Genomic DNA, 18,798 nt, shown 5'->3' with positions numbered 1-18,798 from the left:
ATTTGTCTCCCTGTCCGTCCGTTTGTCTGTTCATTTGTTTTTCAAACTGTCCCCCCTTCCGACAAACCACCTGTCCTACGCCTGATCTCAGTCTGTTTCTCCGTCTGTCTGGACGTCTAGCCAATCGTCTGTTCGCCTGTCCGTCCGTCTGTCCACACGTCCGTCTAACCAACCTGTTCTGTTCCTGTCTGAGTATTCATCCTTCCCTCTGCCCGCCCGTTAGTCCGCCTATCCTTCCGTCTATTCCTTCGCCTGTTCACCTGTCTGGCCATTCGTCTGCCCGTCCGGCTGTTCAACTGTCTATCTGAATTAGACATATTTTGTTCAAAAGCTCGCATGAATAATGATAAATAATAAATTATCGCTAAATTTTACATTTTCCCACAACAGACGAGAATCGATAACCAATTTCAATTATACGCTTAAGCAACCGAATTCACTGAATTGGATAAATTAGGTATTTATTTGTCCATTTCACTCGAAAAAATCGTGGCTAATACTGAAGAACTGAAGCAGCAGTTGACTCGAGGTATCTCCAGGTCGGGCACTGCTTACTGGATTACTAGAAATTATTATATTAAGCTGTTTCTATTTATAGAATTAAATTAATCTGAACCTTTTGGAGTTGCCCTATATACAGAATATATCCTATATGAAAATAGTAATGAAATTCTGGACAACACAATTTAATATAATTTATTAAAATTAATATCAAGATTTTTATCATATTAAGTTATATGTATGTATATGATAAAAAAAATTTAAATTGTTAATGTTCATAAAAATAGTAGTGGCTACTAAATATGCAAAATTTATTAATTATTTATTTCTCTTAAGACTAAAAAAAAAATAACTTGTTTTTAAGCTGCTGTAAATTGTAGCTATTAGAAATAGAAACTGTTCCTAAGCTTTTTAATGCTAAAATTAAGATTCTATCAACAATGAAAGATTTCAAATTATAATCTCAAAATTTTAATTAAATTCACCTGATTTTCATTACTAGTGCAGCACACTGAAATCCATTTCAAGGCCAAGCGTTTCATGTCGAAATTGAATTTGATAAATCCTGCTATGGGTCAACACTTGGCTGAGGCAATAATTGCTTCATTATGGATTAAAATGGAACTCATGCCACACCCTTGGCGGCGGCTCAGTTTGTTTGGTGTTACGTGAAATTTATGAATTTGTAGCATGATTCAAGTTAATCACGTGACACATAAAGCAGAGCGCAAAAAAGCATTATTTAAATATCTTAATGCGTTTAATTTACGAGTATATGCCATGTGTAACAGCATTTGTGTAGGTGTGTGTAGGTGGCTGTATGTGCGTAGCACATGCCTATTTGGGGAATATTTAAATTTTGGGCCAGGTGTATAATTAAATTGGAACTTGCGAACAGCTCAGGCGATATCTCGGCACGCACAGAGAAAAACGAATAATCGAAAAACGAAAAGGAAGACCTCAAAGAACAAGGTGAAAATGTTTCTATTTTCTCTTTTCTGTTTTATTTTTTTTTGGGTATTTGAACTTCTAACCAAGCATTGGATGATTATGCAAAGCACTTGACCCGACAATGGGTCAACAGAACGGAAAAGCTCAAAGTTTTGGTAAATTGAAGTTGGGCTTAAGCTGAGGCGCTTAACTTGTGTGCTCCAGGCTGACAGATAGCTAGCTAGCTAGCTAGATAGATGGATAGATATGTAACATTGTAATGCATGCCAAGTCTCCAGGCAATTTTCACATGATATGTGTGTCAATGACCCCCATGGGAGAGCAGCTCGAGGGCCAATGGGAGGCCAATGCATGGCAGAGCCCCGACGCCTGAACGACCTGAACGGAGCTGCTCAGACGCTGATATGCGTGCGCTCCTGTTATAAACTTAATTAATGTATTAAACTTGCAAGATGTGCTCTACTCGCACTACATGCAGCCGTACGTTTCGTATTTTATGGGAGGGATGTCTAAACAGCTTTCGAGCTTAAGCAAATTTATATAAATGAAAGTTTTTCCGCATGTACACATATCTAAAAGATGGATCTATGCAATTTATATAAGGTGTATAAGTAACTTTTGTGGGTTTCCTTTTTGGCAACTGCAGAATTTATATATAAAAGAGCAAAGAGCATGTTATATAAATAAGATTTATATATATATTTGTTATCAATATGAAAAGCCAAGAATCTTTATATGTATATAGAACAATAATTTTAAAGATCAAAAAGACTTATTTTCTTTCGATATATACATATAAAAGAAGCTTTAAAAACGCAGCTTTTAATCTGAGATTCGAAGACTTATTTCTTTTTGTTATGGTGTGCAGTAAGTGTTTAAAGATTATTTTCATTTTTCTTTATGAAAAGCTGCAAGTAGAAAAAAGACCAGATTTTATGAAAGATGAAAGCAAAATATATACAGACAAAAAAAATATATATATATTAAGAGAGAAAAAAAAAAAGCGAGAGTGAGCTACAGTAAATTAAACGAGAGTAAACTGAGCTTTGGCAATGGAATATATCAATAAATTATAAAAAAAAAAAAACAATATATTAAAAATAATTTTAAAACATAAAAATGGAGTTACAATTGTCAAAAAATAAACAAGAATATATTGAACACTCATAAATTATATTATATATATATATCATATATATATTATATATATATATTATATATATATAAAAAAAATAAATTTAAATAAAATTTAAAATTTAGAAAAAAATAAAAAATAAAATATCTTAATTGATAATTAAATAAAATATAATAATAATTTAGAATTAATGAAAAATTTAATTGATAATGAAATGAATAAAAAATATATTATTAGACATATTTATACATACATACAAAATATCCATAAATTAAATAGAAGTCTAAAAAATTAAAAAAACAATTGTATTTATTTGATACTAAGAAGCATTTTCTTTAACTAGAATTTTAAAGTTAAGCTAAAAAGCCTAAACTAAATATTCCTTGAGAAAATGAAGAAAAATTCTTCAAAACCATAAAGTCAAGAGATGGAACGTCCCTCGTATGACGTATACGTCGTATATGTCGTTTATATAGCACTTCTCTCATTAAATGCGTAAATTTAATTGGCTCAGCGTAGCACGCGTCGTATAATTAATGACATGAGTCAGAGCAATACAGAAACAGAGACAACACAGACTGAACCAAACTGAACCGAACTGAACTGAATTGTGCAGAACGTAACAGGGCACATAGTGAAAGAACCAACATCATCTGAATAAGTCATAAGGTCTTGGCTTTTCAAACAACAATACCAACAACATCAACAACAACAACAACATTAGCCCAAATAAGCCATATCTGTTTCTGTATTCGTATTGACTGGCAGTTAACATGGCCGGGCAAAAAGTTTGCTTGAGTTTTCAACTGCTGGCAAAATTGTCCTGTGCATACCAAAAATAAAAAAAAAAACACAATTGCAACTGTCATCCATACACACACACACATCCATATAAAGTAGACAATATATATAGAGTATAGTCGGTCGCATGTATTTGGCAACAATTTATAAGGGCAATACGTGCAGGGCATATGCCGGCGAGACTTCCTGTCGGGAGGACAAGCGTTGACTGCAACGACTTCAACTGCAAAAAGACGAGGGAATGAATGCAGAGAGCAAGAGAGCGAGAGGGGAAGAGCGGTAGAGAGGCGAAGTTGCTGTGGCATATAAAGTATGAGGTTGAGGACAACTATGCGAAGTCCACGCGTGTGCATACCAATTGCAATGTTGGCAAACATTTGAAAAAGCCAAAAACGGAACTCGCAACTGGTAGCTACAAATGCAACTTATGCGGGAAACCTGTCCCGGCAACTGCACCAAAGAAATTGACAAGAAATATAGCACAGCATTGGGCTAAAGGGTATGCACGACTTCAAGAAAAGCATATGAGTAAGTTATATGTTTATTAAACATTTACTTGTACAGTGAGAACACTACGATAAGAAATAACGAAACATATTTATTCACACATAAATTAATGAAATTTATTATATATAATTAGTAAAATAGTATTTAAAACATATAAAATATAAATATTAAAACAAAATAAATGTTATATATGTAAAAACGTTACCAAATGCATTATATTTTACACTAAAATCCATTCATTTTTATATAGAATTTCTATGTATAAAGCTAACAATTATGAACTACACACACCTACTTCACACACATATATTTGTACAGGGTATAGCACAGGAACTGGCAAAGGCAAGTTCCAGAAATTGCTCGCACTGCGTTGGCATGTACCGTTGCTGTCGGCTAACTGTTATTCGCATCGTTGTTGTTGCTGTTTCTTCTGCTGCTTTTACACAATTCGATAATAAATATTACAAGCTAGACAATAACAGCAACAACAAAGAGCTAAAAAATAAAAAAAGAGGAAGAGAAAAGAAAAGAAAGCAAGAAACACGAAAAGTTGAGCGCACAAAACGAGCGAAAACAAATTAAATTCGGTTTGCCGTTTGTCGTTTTCTTATTCTTTTCTTTTGCCATTCTTTTTTTTGCTTTTGCTTTTTACACAAAAAAAATTTTAAGCAATTACGCGAGGCGTGGCAGGGGTGGCTTGGCCGAGGGCAACAATTTGCATAAGTTGGCAACTCTCGATGGGGAAGTGAACGAGAGAGATAGAGACAGAGAGAGAGAGAGGAGCATTGATTACAAGCGTGAAAATGTATTTCGCATATGCGACGGAGCGCCACAGAAAATACGACCAAGAAAATTGACAGCAGAAAAAAAATCAAATAAAAAGGAGGAACGAGGGACAGGGAATGCCGCAAGGTATGCTATGATTTTTGATTTTGTGGCCTAGACCGCAACTCAAGCAAATCCCGAGTTGGTTTTTTGTGCACTTCACAAAAGAAAAATGGCCATTGTAATAAATTTGAAAGGGTTTGACAGCTGTTCGTTAATTGAAATCAAAACCTAAGCTAAAAAGATAAAAGAGAGCTTTCAGATTTGTAAGGAGAGAGAAATAAGTAAAATTAAAGTTAAGTAAAGTGAATACAATTGTAGAAATGCACACAAATAAACATATTTCACAGAAATTAAGAATAACTTAAAAAAATATATTAGGTATTAAAAAAAATATTATTTTATTATTTATTTATTTATAATTCTTATTGTTTTGTGGTTTACTAAATTTAATGAATTTAATTTTTACTCTTTTTTTTTAAATATTTTTGTTGTATTTTTAAATTATCTTTTTTCTTTCTTAAATTAAATTTTTGCATCTGCAACATATTTAAGCTTTTTGCTTGCCCAACCTTTTATCCTTTTAATATACATTTTTCTTTGACAATCGCTCAGATTTTTGAAGTGTATCTATGTCTCGCTACAGTTGCCAAATAGCTTTCAATTTTGGTTTCCTTTTTCTTTTATTATTTTTAATATTACTTGTTTTTGTTGTCGCTGTTGTTGTTGTTGTTGCTGTCACATGTATTTGCAGTCGTCTTGAAAAATGTACTTTTTATGCTTCATTACGTCGCGTCTTCCTGTTGTCAGTTTTTCTTTACATTTCGTTTAACATTTGTCACTTTTATAGCTGCATGGGTGTGTGTGTGAGTGTGTGTGTGTAGATATATGAGATTGTCTGCATATTTGTACATATGCCTCGCAGCTGCCCATCTTTATTTTGGTTTTGTACATTCCGTTTTTTTTTATCTGAATTGCTCTCATGTTATTGTTGTTGTTGTTATTGTTGTTATTATTGTCGCTAGCATTTCCATCAACAGCTGCTGCCAGCCCAGCCCAGCTCAGCCTCTTTACAACTTGATTTAAGGTTCAGTTGATATGTCGCCATTTCGTTCCATTTCTGTCTTTATCTCCTGCCACTTGCCGTCTGTCTCCCTGACAAATGTCATGTTCAAATTGTAGACTGAACTTTTGACTTTTGACAACCTCTCTCTTTGGCTGTGATAGATAGATGGACTTGATAATGTATAGAGTCAAGGTCACAGCAAACAGAAAGCACACCAAAAAAGTTCAATCAATTTTACCAACTATCATGACTTGAGCTTTTTAATTTGTTACTGCTCGAAGTTGTACATTGAAAATGTTCAAGTTGGTAAAAAAAATCTATTTATAGATTTTATTTACTATATATATGACTCTTTTTTATTATATATTAAACTTTAGCTTCAGATTTATATTCGAATTTTGAATTTTTCGCATCTTATTCTTTATCTTCTAGAACTGCTCTATCTTAATAATAGATTAAATATAGTGTAGCTGCTGTTTGATAGGTTTAAGGGTCCGTCATTAGGCAGTCTCTTGATCTATCAACAGTTAGCTTTCAGCATTCAACTGGCATCGCATTAGCGTGTTAAACTACTTAAGGTACACACACACACCCACACGCACACACGCGCACACAGGAGCCCCGTAACATATCCACGGCAAATGTTCCATTTCAGTGGGCGTGGCTCGTTGCGCCTGATTGAATTAATCAGCTTCATTATTTTCGTGCTATTTGGCTTTAATGTATTTACGAGCATGTTTCAATTAGAGGCACGAGCCTGCGTACAAAAGCCCCGACATAAATTCCAAGACATTGAATAACTAATATAGATATATATACATGCGATATATATACGATATAGGTATGTGTGGCTTAAAGAAGACCTCAAAGTGGGGGAAATTTATGTAGCTACGTGCAAGGCATTTGGCCAAAAATCTCAGTTAGACAGCAGCAGTTGTGTGTGTGTGTGTGTGTGTTGTCCTAGTGCATGTGTCCTCGAGTGTGCATTTGGCATTTGCGGCATGCATATTTAATGTGATCATGAAGCGAGCCATTATTGAAATTGGCTCACAATAGCAAACAGACAAATAACCAAAAACTTCAACTCAACTACAAATAAATAAACATTTCCAGCTGCAGCTGTACTAGGGTGTGTGTGTGAGTGTGTGTTGGTGTGTGTGAGTTTGGGTAGTTTAATCAAAAGCCTTGACAATATTTTCATATCATATTTTGATTAAGGCATCCGATACACAAATGTTTTTATTTAAAGTTTGACAGACTAGCTAATACCCGGCACTTGATATTTCAAGCTAAAGGTGTATAGAAGAAGGTAAGTATATATGATGTTAAGGCATGTTGAGATAGTCCATCCATTAGAAGAAGTCTATAGTAAACTACTAAGAAACCGAAAGAGGTCAGCATTAAGACAATTATCGAATGTTTCAGTTTCTAGCTATAAATTTTTCCATTCCATATTCACAATTTCAAGTCTATAGCTCATTAAATAATTTTTGTCAAACATTGGGAAGATTTTGAATTTTTATGAGGCACTGCTAACTTCAATAATTCATGCAGACAGTTAGGTAATCGCACCTTGCAGAAGCCCAATATACGCTTTTTAAAACTTGAACGAGTATAATAATTTAAATCCATGCACTATAAATACCTGTAAAGCATATCTAAATATATCAATCAGCGCCTTCGCTCACAGTAGCCCTAGCAACTCTGCTTCAGCCCTTGCAAATATCTACAGGGTGTTAATATGGCAATTGATGATGATGTTGATAGCAAAATCATCATCATCGTCATCGTCATCATCAGCTGCTGTTGCTTGTGCTGCTTTTTTATTGTTGTTCAAATTACGCAAGCAATCAATGCCATAGCACCGAGCGCAGCCCCGCAGACAGGTGACAAAGCGCAGTTACAGATACACGCATTTGGGTATTGGATAACACACAAACACACAAACACACACACACACACGCACCCAGTCACAAGATGTGCACACAACAAAGCAAGCCACACACATACACAAATATATTATATTATTTTCAATAAGCAGGCGACATATTGATAACAAAAGCTTTGAAATATATACAAATAGGGAGAGAGGGGAAGAGAGGTTGAGGGAGGTAGGGCCAGAGATTCCAGAGAAGCCCGCGCGCTTTGGTGTAGAAAATATTGAATATACACCAAGCACACACACACTGGCACACACACAAAGCAACTGAGCAGCTCGAAGCATAAAACATTTTGAAATTGTGAAAAAATTGTATGGCTCTGGCATTGTATTGGATTTTGTATTGTCCAATTGGAGTAGGGGGTGTGCGTGTGTGTGTGTGTGTGCCTGAAGTAGAAATCTCATTGAACATATGTTGATATGTCTCCAACGCTGCCGTGGGATTAGACTACGGTATGCACCACAATTTCTATTATATGAAAAACGAGCGCTAGACAAGATAGAAAGAGTGAAAGAGGCAGGGAGAGTGAGAGAAAGAGAGCGTGAGTTGTGGGTGGTTTGATTCAGTGGGTAAAGCTGAGATGATGCCAAAATGATACGACTATGAATGCTATCCACTAACCACAAAAAACCATTTAAAACTGCCAGAGCCAAAAAAAGTAGTGCCAGAAGAAGAAGAAGTGAAGTTTGAAAGCTGCACAGGAGGATGCAAATGAGAACGTGTTTTCGACAAAGTCAACGGCATCTCCAACTGCCGCTGCTGCTGCTTCTTCTTACCCCTTTTGAACCATCTTCCGTTGCCACAAAACACTGGCTAAAACGTCGCTTTGTTGCATGGGTCCCTCCCTCCAGCCATCTGCATACTCACTCTCTGTCTCTCTCACTCTCTCTCTCTCTCTCACTCTCACTCCCTCTCTGTATGTGCTGTGTGCATCTGCTGCTGTCACCTAATCCCCTTTTTCAATAAGATTTAAATTTGCATTTGACACATATTGGACGACGACAACGCCAACGACAACAACAATAACATCGACAACAACAACGACGACAACGCAACAAACAGCGATTGCGATTCCAAATACGAATAAATATTGAAAACGGAGCGAATAAAAATGCAACATTTGACAGGTCGAAGATTACCTGCCCTATAAAGAAAACATTCGCATGGCTTTCGGCTCATATGAAAGCAGCTAGGATATACGATTCAAATACCTAGATATGATATTTTCTTTCTTCTGTCAACTGGAAATTTCTATGAAAAATTTTAAGTATATAAGAAAACTAGACAATTTTCAAAAATTAAAAAAAAAAATAGTTTTTAGACGTTATAAATACCTGAAAAATTAATGCCAATTAGAATTATAGCAAAATGTAGACTTTAAAAAATGAAAATAACATTATATTAATAACATTATAATAATAATAATAATAAATAATAATAATTATAATATATTTAAAAAAAAATATAGAAAATACTTTATATTTTTTATAACTTTTACATCATTATATGAAATTTATTTATAACATGAATATCATAAGACTTCAATCAACTCAACTTAATTACAAAACCAGACGAAAATGCAATTTTCTATAGCAAACAATAATGAAAATATCAAATAGCATGAAAACCCGAAATATATGGAACAAACAATGCATAAAGCCCAAAAAAAAAAAAGAAAATTATAAAATGAGCAGGTGGAAATGCAATGCGTTGCAAAAGAAAATTGTGAAAAATGTGGGCAACGTGGGCGACAGGTAGACGCTGTGCAGAGCTGCATAACTAAGAGTATCTAGGCAGCTCTAGGTGGAAAATGGCAGCGCAAAAGAAAATGCGCGTTTTTATCATAGCTAAAGGAGGCGGGTAGGAGGTAAAACCCTTGAATTGGGTTTTACTTTGGTTAGTTGCATAGTTGGATATGTTGACAGGTTGGCTGGCTGCTTTGGCGCTCTGGCACTGGCTCTGGCTCGGGCTGACATGTTATGTGATTTGATTTGGTTTCCCTCTATGCCAAAGACAGAGAACCATTGCAATGAGGTAAGTACGTTTTGGTACGGAAACCTCATTAGCTGACATTCCATAAGTCAGCGTACAAATGGACATGACAGACAACAAATGTCTAGCTAGCTAGTTGCTGCTTCAGTTGCTGCTGCTGCTGTTGCTGACTGTTCTAAATAGCTGATAATAGATTTAAGCCGCACAGAAGGGCAATGCCATGTGGTTAAGGTGCGTGAGGAGGTTTCTAAGAAATGCCTAGCATTAGTCACTAATCTATGTAAATTCGATTAATTCTCTTGGCAAATTTAAGAGCGTATTAACGGCTTTTGTGTTGTAGAGCAAATTCCATAATAATTTGGAATATATATTGATAAAAGAGCTTGACAGTCTTGAGAAATTATGATATATTAATATTGATTTATATATATATATATATAAATAATAATTGCAGATCTATATAACATCTACTTATGTCTGCCTTTTACAGCTTCTATCAATTTTATGCGTATTCCTTAATTATTCAAGAGGAACTAAACTAGATCTAAGACGTCTAATTCTCTATTTAAAGTGCAATTCGACAGCTAAGGCAGTCTCTTTAGATTATCCAAGAATTATTAAGATGTTTTTGGCTTGAAAAGGAGTATGATACAGTCGGTAGCTCACAACTGCAATATTCCTAATGGCTTCCAATTGCAATTGATGCTCTGTAAAATCGGAATCTTCTTCGCCTTTTATGTAGTTATAGTATCTAAAAATTCCAGTCATTCGTTCGAAAACCTATTTCAATTTATAGAAAATCTTGATTTATTAGCGCGATTTCTTTGTCAGCTCCCTACTCTTTCTCTATCCCTCTTAAAGGCATATAAAATCCCTTATAAATATATATGTCTAACTAATTATACAAATACAGTTAACCAGTGTTACCATATTTAATTGGTATTATATATAGCACATAATGACTATAAGGAATTTCCAACTTTTCCTGCTTCATATATATCACTTAATACCTTAATACATAATCCTTGTATATTTCACATACGCTTTTCATACACTGTCCCACTTTTAGCCATTTCCTTTGATTCAACATTTTTCTTTTCACATGCAGAGAAAGCCATATTTTATATATCTTCCATTTCACTAGCAGTTTTTCTTAAGAGCTTTGACTAATTTCTCAATTTTCTTCTGCTTTGCTGTGCTTTTCACTCACGTCTTTTGCATTCTCAATTTTCTTCGCTCAATCAGAGCTCACACACTTCATTTCAGTGCTCTTTGACCATTTGCTTTTTGTGCGTTTTGTCAGTCTTCCAGTTTTTACAACTTTATTTAACTATTTTTTTTTTTAACACTTTCTCTCGCTCTCTCAGCGCTCCTCTAATTGTGTCTCGTGTAACATTCAATTCCATTTTTTTCCGCTTCTGCACTGATAGCTTCTCAACTTTCTACGGCTTTTCCACGTTCTCATGTGTAGCTCATCTGACAACACATTCGTGGCTGGGGCTGGCTATTGTGCTGCATGTATCCTACTTGGCTATCTTCATTAAAAACTAAGTCCTTTTAAATTGGCCCCGCATCAATTGGAATTCATAGAGGGCAACAAGCGGGTGAACATTTTCCCACTCTTTTTCCACAGTTTTCTTTTTTCGTGTGTGCACGTTTTATGCTCTGTCGCAGGCGAGTGAAATGGGGCATGATCAACTATGAGGCTTCAAATGGTAACAAACATTTCCCTCTTCGCCATATTTCAATAAGCATAGAGGAAAACTTACAAGTCATGCTCTGCTTGTTCTAAGTCAATTTTCCAACAAATCGATAAATATTGAACGTGTTTAATGGGAATTTGATAAACAGTTATTTAATGTCATTAGGTATTACAATTTAAGTACATTTAATACTGTCATCAATTAGGTCAGGTGGTCACGAGCTATGCTGTCTTTTTAACAAATCGATAACTATCGATGTATGTACATTATTTCTATTTTGCCTTGTTTAAATCTAGCATACTAACCTTAATTTAAGTAACTAAGAGATCAATCAAGTACATTTTAATGGAAATCTATAGTTACTACATATCGATAAATTTCAATTTACAGCTTTCGCTCTTATAACTGTAAACTAAGTCCTTTAAATAGTATGATACAAAATTTTGACGAACTATAAGCAGGCTAGCAATCAGTAAAGAGCGCCTCAAAGCTTCAAAGCTCGTTTTCCAAAAATCGATAAATATCGACACCTTACTGATCTCACATACAAGTATTATTAATACAGCTGTAGGGTAAGTAAGTAAAGAATCAATATTTCTCTTTCAATCAATGAAGACCTCTTTAATCAACCGTATACACAAATCGATAAATATCGATACAACAACTTTCGCTCATTTTTTTCAATATAAACCATTTTGTATCAACTCAGCTATAGTTAGGGTATACTTAAGTCATTGTATCTCTTACTAAAGCCGAAATCTCACTCGTTTTGCTTTAAAAAAAAAACAATTTTTTTATTATTTTTCTGCTTTCAATTTAGCTGCGTGCGTGCGCCCAACTAATAGACGCAAACGCAATGCGCGAGACCCGCTTTTCCAGCTATTTGGCTGGCAAATATTTGAGACCATTTGGCTTCTGGCCAACGAGCCGTTGAGGCGTTACCATTGGCATCGTCAAAGGGTATGCCTAGCTATAACCCGCTCCCCTGCCCCGCAACTCCGGCTCGGGCAGCTGTTTGTCATCCGTGTCTGGCGGGCAATTTACGTCGAAGGAGAAATTGCCACGAGGCGACGCCGTCAAATATGTTAAATAACAAACTATTTTGCATTTTTATTTTTATCTAACTTTTGTCTTTGTGTCTCTCGCTCTTTCTCTCAAGTTTTCTTTGTATTCGTATCAATGGCCAAGCGCTGGGCATTAGGCAAATGTGAATGCGAATGAGAATGTGAATGCGAATGTGAATGCGGCTGTGAATGTGGCTCAGTCGAGCGTTTCGAATTCCTTAACGCAAATTTGTGCGGCTGGCATCTGCCTCCCCCATACCGCTCCACCTCCTCTTTAACCCTTTTTAACCGCCCTCCCTGCCCCTTTGCCCGCTGCTTGTTTTGCGTTTTTGTTTGCACAGTCATGTCAATTTAAATCTATGTCAAAACACACGGCTTAGTTGAGGTTTATTTATGTCGGTCTAACTCCCAACTCCAACTGTCTTCGCCTCTTGCTCTCCCTCTGTCTCTCTCTAACTCTATCTCTCCCTCTCTCTCTATCACTTTTGTGGGCTGCCATAGCAATCTGACTCTGCCTCTGCCATCTCCTCTCTGCCTTTTTTTAACCGAATTCAATAAAAATGCAAACGCTTTTTATTTGCCTTTGCCGACATCACGTAAATGGATCTTTTGCACTATCTGAATAATATTCGATTTCCACAAATTTGTTAAATTGGTTTGGCAAACGCTTTAAGTGCGTTACAGGCCCTCGGCTGAAATTCTAATTTAGCACTCAATGCTCTTTAGATATTTATTTGATTAGACTCAATTGCGAATGGGATACATTAAAAAAAATATATATCACTTATCTATTGTATATACCATATTAGATAGAGTCTACTTTCATGATATATGTTCTAGGATCAAATATTAATAAAACAATTGGTAAATTAATGTGGTTTATTTTAAGGAACTTGGATGATAGTTTCTATGAAATTTAGTTGAAATATTGTAAAATTAATTTAAAAAATCTGTTCCAAAAGCTGCTTTTTATGAAAGCTGTGATGACAAATAATTTTAAAATATATAAAGATTTTTCTCATAATTACATAAGAAACCTGAACAAAAACGTAGTTCCTATGGAAATTCTATCATTGCTTTTCTATTGCTCAGATTTTGTAGAGTTTTTTCTTACAATTATCAAAATCTATAGTTAAGTTATGGCGGAGCTTTTTATCAAATTCTATCATAATGTAACACTTGTTTAAGTTTTCTTCAAGTAACCTCGTTCAAGTTGTTATTCTCATTCGTTCAGTCGTAAGTCGACTCATAGTTCCAGCCTAATTAGAACATCGTTTATATAGTGCAGCTGCGTGTGCGCCGACAGCTCTGCATTTGCCCTCGACAACGGGATAAATATAGTCGCTTGCTCGCGTGTAATATATACAATATAAACCTAGTTGATAAAGCTGATTCAAATAGAGTGTACCTTTTAAAGCATTTTAAATACATATATTTTAAACCAAAGCTTCTCGAAAAATCTCTGACAAAAAATGTCATATTTTCCAGGCAGCTCTTTCATATATTCTATATGATATAGAGCTATGATCCAGTATTATATAAAGAAACTTTCCCTTAGGCAACTTGAAGCTTCAACTATTGTTCAGCTCATATATATTATATATACATTTACCACTATCCAGCTAAATAGTCTATTTCCACATACTGTGGCTAAACTATTATGTGCTCATGGGCAGGACGTAAAACCGTTTTGATGGATGTGCCACAATCACAAATTGTTTCGTTTTTCGGGTGTTTGGCTTCTGCCCTGAAAATGTCCAACTGCATTCATATGATTAACATCAATCAGGGCGGTAGCCCGATGGGGGCGTGGTCGTGTTGGTTTCGTCATAGCCCGCACTCTTGTGCTCGTAATTAAAAATCAATCAGCGTGTGGCATAAAGCTTAATGCCGAACAGCAGCAGCAGCAGCAGTAGCAGCAGATAGGCTGATAGAGTTGACTACTCTCCCCATCGGCCGCTAGATGGCGTTTCGCTGCAATTGAACTCTGTTGTGGGCTTACATGGCGAACAAAGTTGGATTAAGTTCGGTTTGAGGAGTTCAATGAAAGGGAATTTCATATATATCTGACTAATATATGATTGGCATTGATTGAAGTAGACAATTGCAATTGCTATACTTTAGCTTATAAATTGGTTGAGAAGTTCAGTTGCCTTAAATCACATTTCTATCGAGAGATATTAAGAAATCAATGAAATTAATTTGCCTTAAGCTATTATTGGATAGTTTTAGTAAATATAACATTCAGCTCAGGATTAGTGCAGCATATGATTTAAATTTCCGTATTTACTTCTTTTTAATGATGTTTGGAATCTTGATTTTGCGGATATCTCACATGAAATCTTTCTATGCTGATTCAAACATAAATGTATATTTTTTATAGATTAGCGAAAATTATATATATAATTATTAACAATTTCCTTTACCACATTTTTTTATCATATAATTCATATTTTATTTTGTATTAATTAATATTTGGTTTTTTTATTTCATATTTAATATTTTATAAATTAATATTCAGTTTTAATTTATTTATATTAATTTTTTTATATTTTTTAAATTTATCTTCTAATTATTTAAAATTTAAATTTATTTGAATTAAATATTTCTTAAAATATTTTTTATATTTTTTTGCATTTTATTTATTATATGTTGTATTATTATTATATTTATTTTTTATATATTTTATTTTTAGTTTATCATAATTAAGAATATGAAATCATAAACAAATAATTAATATATATAAAATTTTTATATTAAGCCAATTAGCTTTTATAAATAAAGCTACAAAGATTGGCTAATGATGCTGAAAACATTTTCAAAGCATACTTTAGAGGGAGAGAGGCAGCGGGTAATAGAGAGATGCGATTTTCGCTTGCAAAAACAACTCAAATCAAAAAGGAGACTTCGTAAATTCTTTAACATTTGCTAATCTGGCAATAAAATGAATTATTTAACAATTGCAAGCCGTTAAGCTCACAATTTAGAATTTGGCCAGCAGGCGAAATGCCGTCTGACATTCAGAGAGTCGCATTATGAGGGGAGCCATTCAATCAAACCATTTTGTGTCTCTTTGATTAACGCCCACTACACACATCAAAGTCTGACTCTGAGTTTATGATGTTCAGTTTTGACAGGCAACACCCAAAGGCCCGACAGCCTCTGGCTGGTATTTATTTGTTTATGAAATGTTAATTAGCTGCAATAAACCAGACGAAACCGAGAACCAAAATACTTTACAGAGTTCGAGACAATAACATTTCCTGGGGGACGGGGTGGGGCGGGGCGTGGCGGTACGGTGCCAGGCATGTTTTAACCTAAAAATAATAATAGACACAGAGCTCGGTTTATTATAATTTTCACGCCTGTCTGAGCTGTGGGTAGACCTTTTCGCTTTGCCTCTCGGTGACAACGATTTAACCTTTATCAACCGATAAGGTTTTCCTTTCCTCTATTCATAAGATGAGAAACCACAAAAAAGGTAGAAGAAGCATGTAAGAATAATGCCGCCGGCTGGCACCGACAGCATGATACTCTTTCTCGGTTAAAAAACAACAATTGAATTTATGTTCCAAATTCCAAGTCTCTAGCGGTAATGGCGACGGAGAGACAGCGCAAAACCAATATACTCTCTGCATTTCGTGAAGGAGTAGTCGCAGAAGCAAGATCGCCATAACAAATATATATTATTTATACGCTTAACTTAAAGTCGGTCTTGACTTAGATCAAATATTTTCTATTTTAATCCGTTTTCTAGCTCTAAACTTATAAACTTTGGCTCACAAATTGAGTTTCAGTTAGACAAGCTATACTATATAATCGTCCAATAAAATAGTTCAGCTTGCTTTCCGGTTTCTAAGGGCATTTTATGTTTGCCTAACATAAAATGCCAAACTTTTCTTGCTCATTCATTTTTTTTATTTATTTCCTCATAGTTTGTCGCATTGTCCAGAGGCCAAAAAGCATAAACAGATCAATAAAAAGAAAACAACAGTTATAGAGCTGGGTGGGAGACATAAACTACTGTCAAGAGCAAAGAACAAACCCAAAAACCCGAATCAACAACGACAACAGCAACGAAGCAACTGTCGCAGTTCCCATGCAAATTTCCCTGGCGTCCCTTAGTAACCCCGCCCCCGGGCGTCCCGCTTTCCATCATTAGAACTGTAGTCCATGTCTATTTGTTTGCACAAATAATGTGTAAGCAGGCATATTTTTGTCAACGAGGCTAATTCCAGTCAGAGATTTACGTGACAATGGCTTCTGGGCTAGCTGAGAGCAGGAATTCTTTGGGAATTCCAACGGACGTTGGACCATAAGAAAAGCCAAAAAAAGAAGAAATTGCCAACAACAACAACAACAACATGTCGTGCAGCTCGACACAAAAACAATTACAAAACAAGTTCCATCAAAGCGCTGCTGAGAGCAAGAAAGCGAGAGGGTGGGTGTATGAGAGAGGGGACAGAGGGGGATGGGTGCATACCAAAGCTGAGGTTTTTCTTCGTCGTTTTGCGGCCAGTCAGTCAGGCCATAAAAAGCAAATATAACGGCAATGGCGAGAGGTAGGCCGTGAAGAAGCATCAGCAAAACTGGGTTAGGTGGACTGCAGGAGGGGAGGAGGGGCGAGGGCGGCTTGAGTAGTTGCAAAAGTGGAAGGTGCTGCTGGTGGTGTTGCTGCTGCTGCTACAGTTGCTGGACAGGCACTCCTCCATTGTTAACAGTACATCTCTGTTTCGACTTTTTTCTGCTTCTTCTTTTATTTTGTTTTCTTCTCTGCTTCGCACCTATGCAGCATTCGCCTCTGTTGTCTCAGCGTGGTTTATTGTATTGTAAAATGAATGTATGACACATATCCCAGTTAGCCTGTCTACAACGGTGCTCCACTTGCGTTGATAACTTAAAGCCAACAACTGCATGTCGGACAACAATCAGAGAGATATCAACTAGGCATATGTGTCACGTGTGTCAAAAGCTGTGAAGCTATAAAACTCTCATAACAATTTCGAAATGAGAAATGCATTCTAAGTCTGCCAGAGATCAGAAACTGCTCAGACAAAACCTAACTATAAATTTGGAACATGCTAAAGGCAATTCAATTCAAACACACACACACATGACCACTCACTGACCAGCTCAATATAAGAGTGTGCCTCACGCTATGAGCGTTCCATTCATATTTGTGCAGCCACATTAAGTATCACAACTCTCCACCTCTCCGCTTTCTACTCTCCCGCCTCATCTCCAAAAGCCCCGCTCATACATTCGCCTGTCGCAGCCGTCGCTTGTTTATTGGCTGACAAGTGCTGTGCGTCCGGCTACTATTGCGGAAATGAGCAAATGACTAATGACTGACCAAGAGTCAAACGCCCAGTGGACGACGACAGGCTTCATCTCTCTCTTTCCCCCCTTCACCTACCATGGTATAGTGTGTGCCTGTTATGTGTGTGCATTGCGCTTCAATTAAAGAAACGCAGGAAATTGAACTTTTAGCGGGACATGGGGCGATAAGAAGACAGCATCAATCGTTACGTTAAGTTACGTTACGGTACCTACTTGTCTGTCTGTCTGGCTGGCTGGCTGCTGTTTGGTGGTTTGCTTTGTGCTTAAAGCGAGACGCGTGTATCCGTATCCAGTTGTTGCATATAGTACAAGTATTTAAGTGTGGGCTGCTGTTACAGTTTGAAGAGCACTTCACTTTAGCACTTTACACTTGCACATAAGCATACACACATTCACTCACTCACATACACTCACTCATACACACATACTCATGCAATAAACAATAATCTCGCTGTGTGCCTTGAAATATCTTGTGCGATTTCTTTGTACCGTTGTAACTGTAACGCCACATTCACGCATTCACGTTCACCGCATGCCGACAAATACGACGCGCGCGCGTCTACGTCAAACGTCTACGTTTACGTCAGCGTCTACGTCTCCGGCTTGCCGCTGCCGCAGCTGCTGTCGCACCAAATAACAAACGTGTACTGACACATCCGCACAACATTATGCGCATTTTATGGCCGACGACCTTCGCCGTGGACTTCGTAAATTTTTAGTACACCCACGAAGATAACACGACGACGGCACAGCCGAACGGCATACAATAAAAAAAACATTGTCCTAGGCGCAACAGACGAACGTTAAACGTGCCAAAAATGCAATGAGCCGCATTTAACGTGAGCGAGGAAACGATGAGAGCGCCAAAGAGTGTGAGAGCATGCGCACATATATAACAGTTAAATATTAAGAGCTGGCAATGCTGCAGCCCATCTCAGCATTCGGCTGAAATTCAAAAAGCCGGACACTGATT

General features: G+C 36.2%; 1 protein-coding gene across 1 annotated transcript in view; it reads right to left on the bottom strand.

The window, feature by feature from the left end:
* LOC111598989 (chaoptin) overlaps positions 1–18,461 on the bottom strand; it is a 57,975-nt gene extending 39,514 nt beyond the window's left edge. The window contains exon 1 of the mRNA XM_023314492.2: positions 18,039–18,461. The gene's annotated coding sequence lies outside the window, so the exon portion shown is untranslated. The remainder of the gene's footprint in view (positions 1–18,038) is intronic.
* Positions 18,462–18,798: the final 337 nt, after the last annotated feature.

Source organism: Drosophila hydei, unplaced genomic scaffold (genome assembly GCF_003285905.1).
Source record: "Drosophila hydei strain 15085-1641.00,03,60 unplaced genomic scaffold, DhydRS2 tig00008116-arrow-pilon, whole genome shotgun sequence".
In the NCBI taxonomy this organism is placed as follows: Eukaryota; Metazoa; Arthropoda; class Insecta; order Diptera; family Drosophilidae; genus Drosophila; species Drosophila hydei.
The sequence above is the reverse complement of the archived record's forward strand: the minus strand, read 5'-3'. Positions and strand labels throughout refer to the sequence as shown.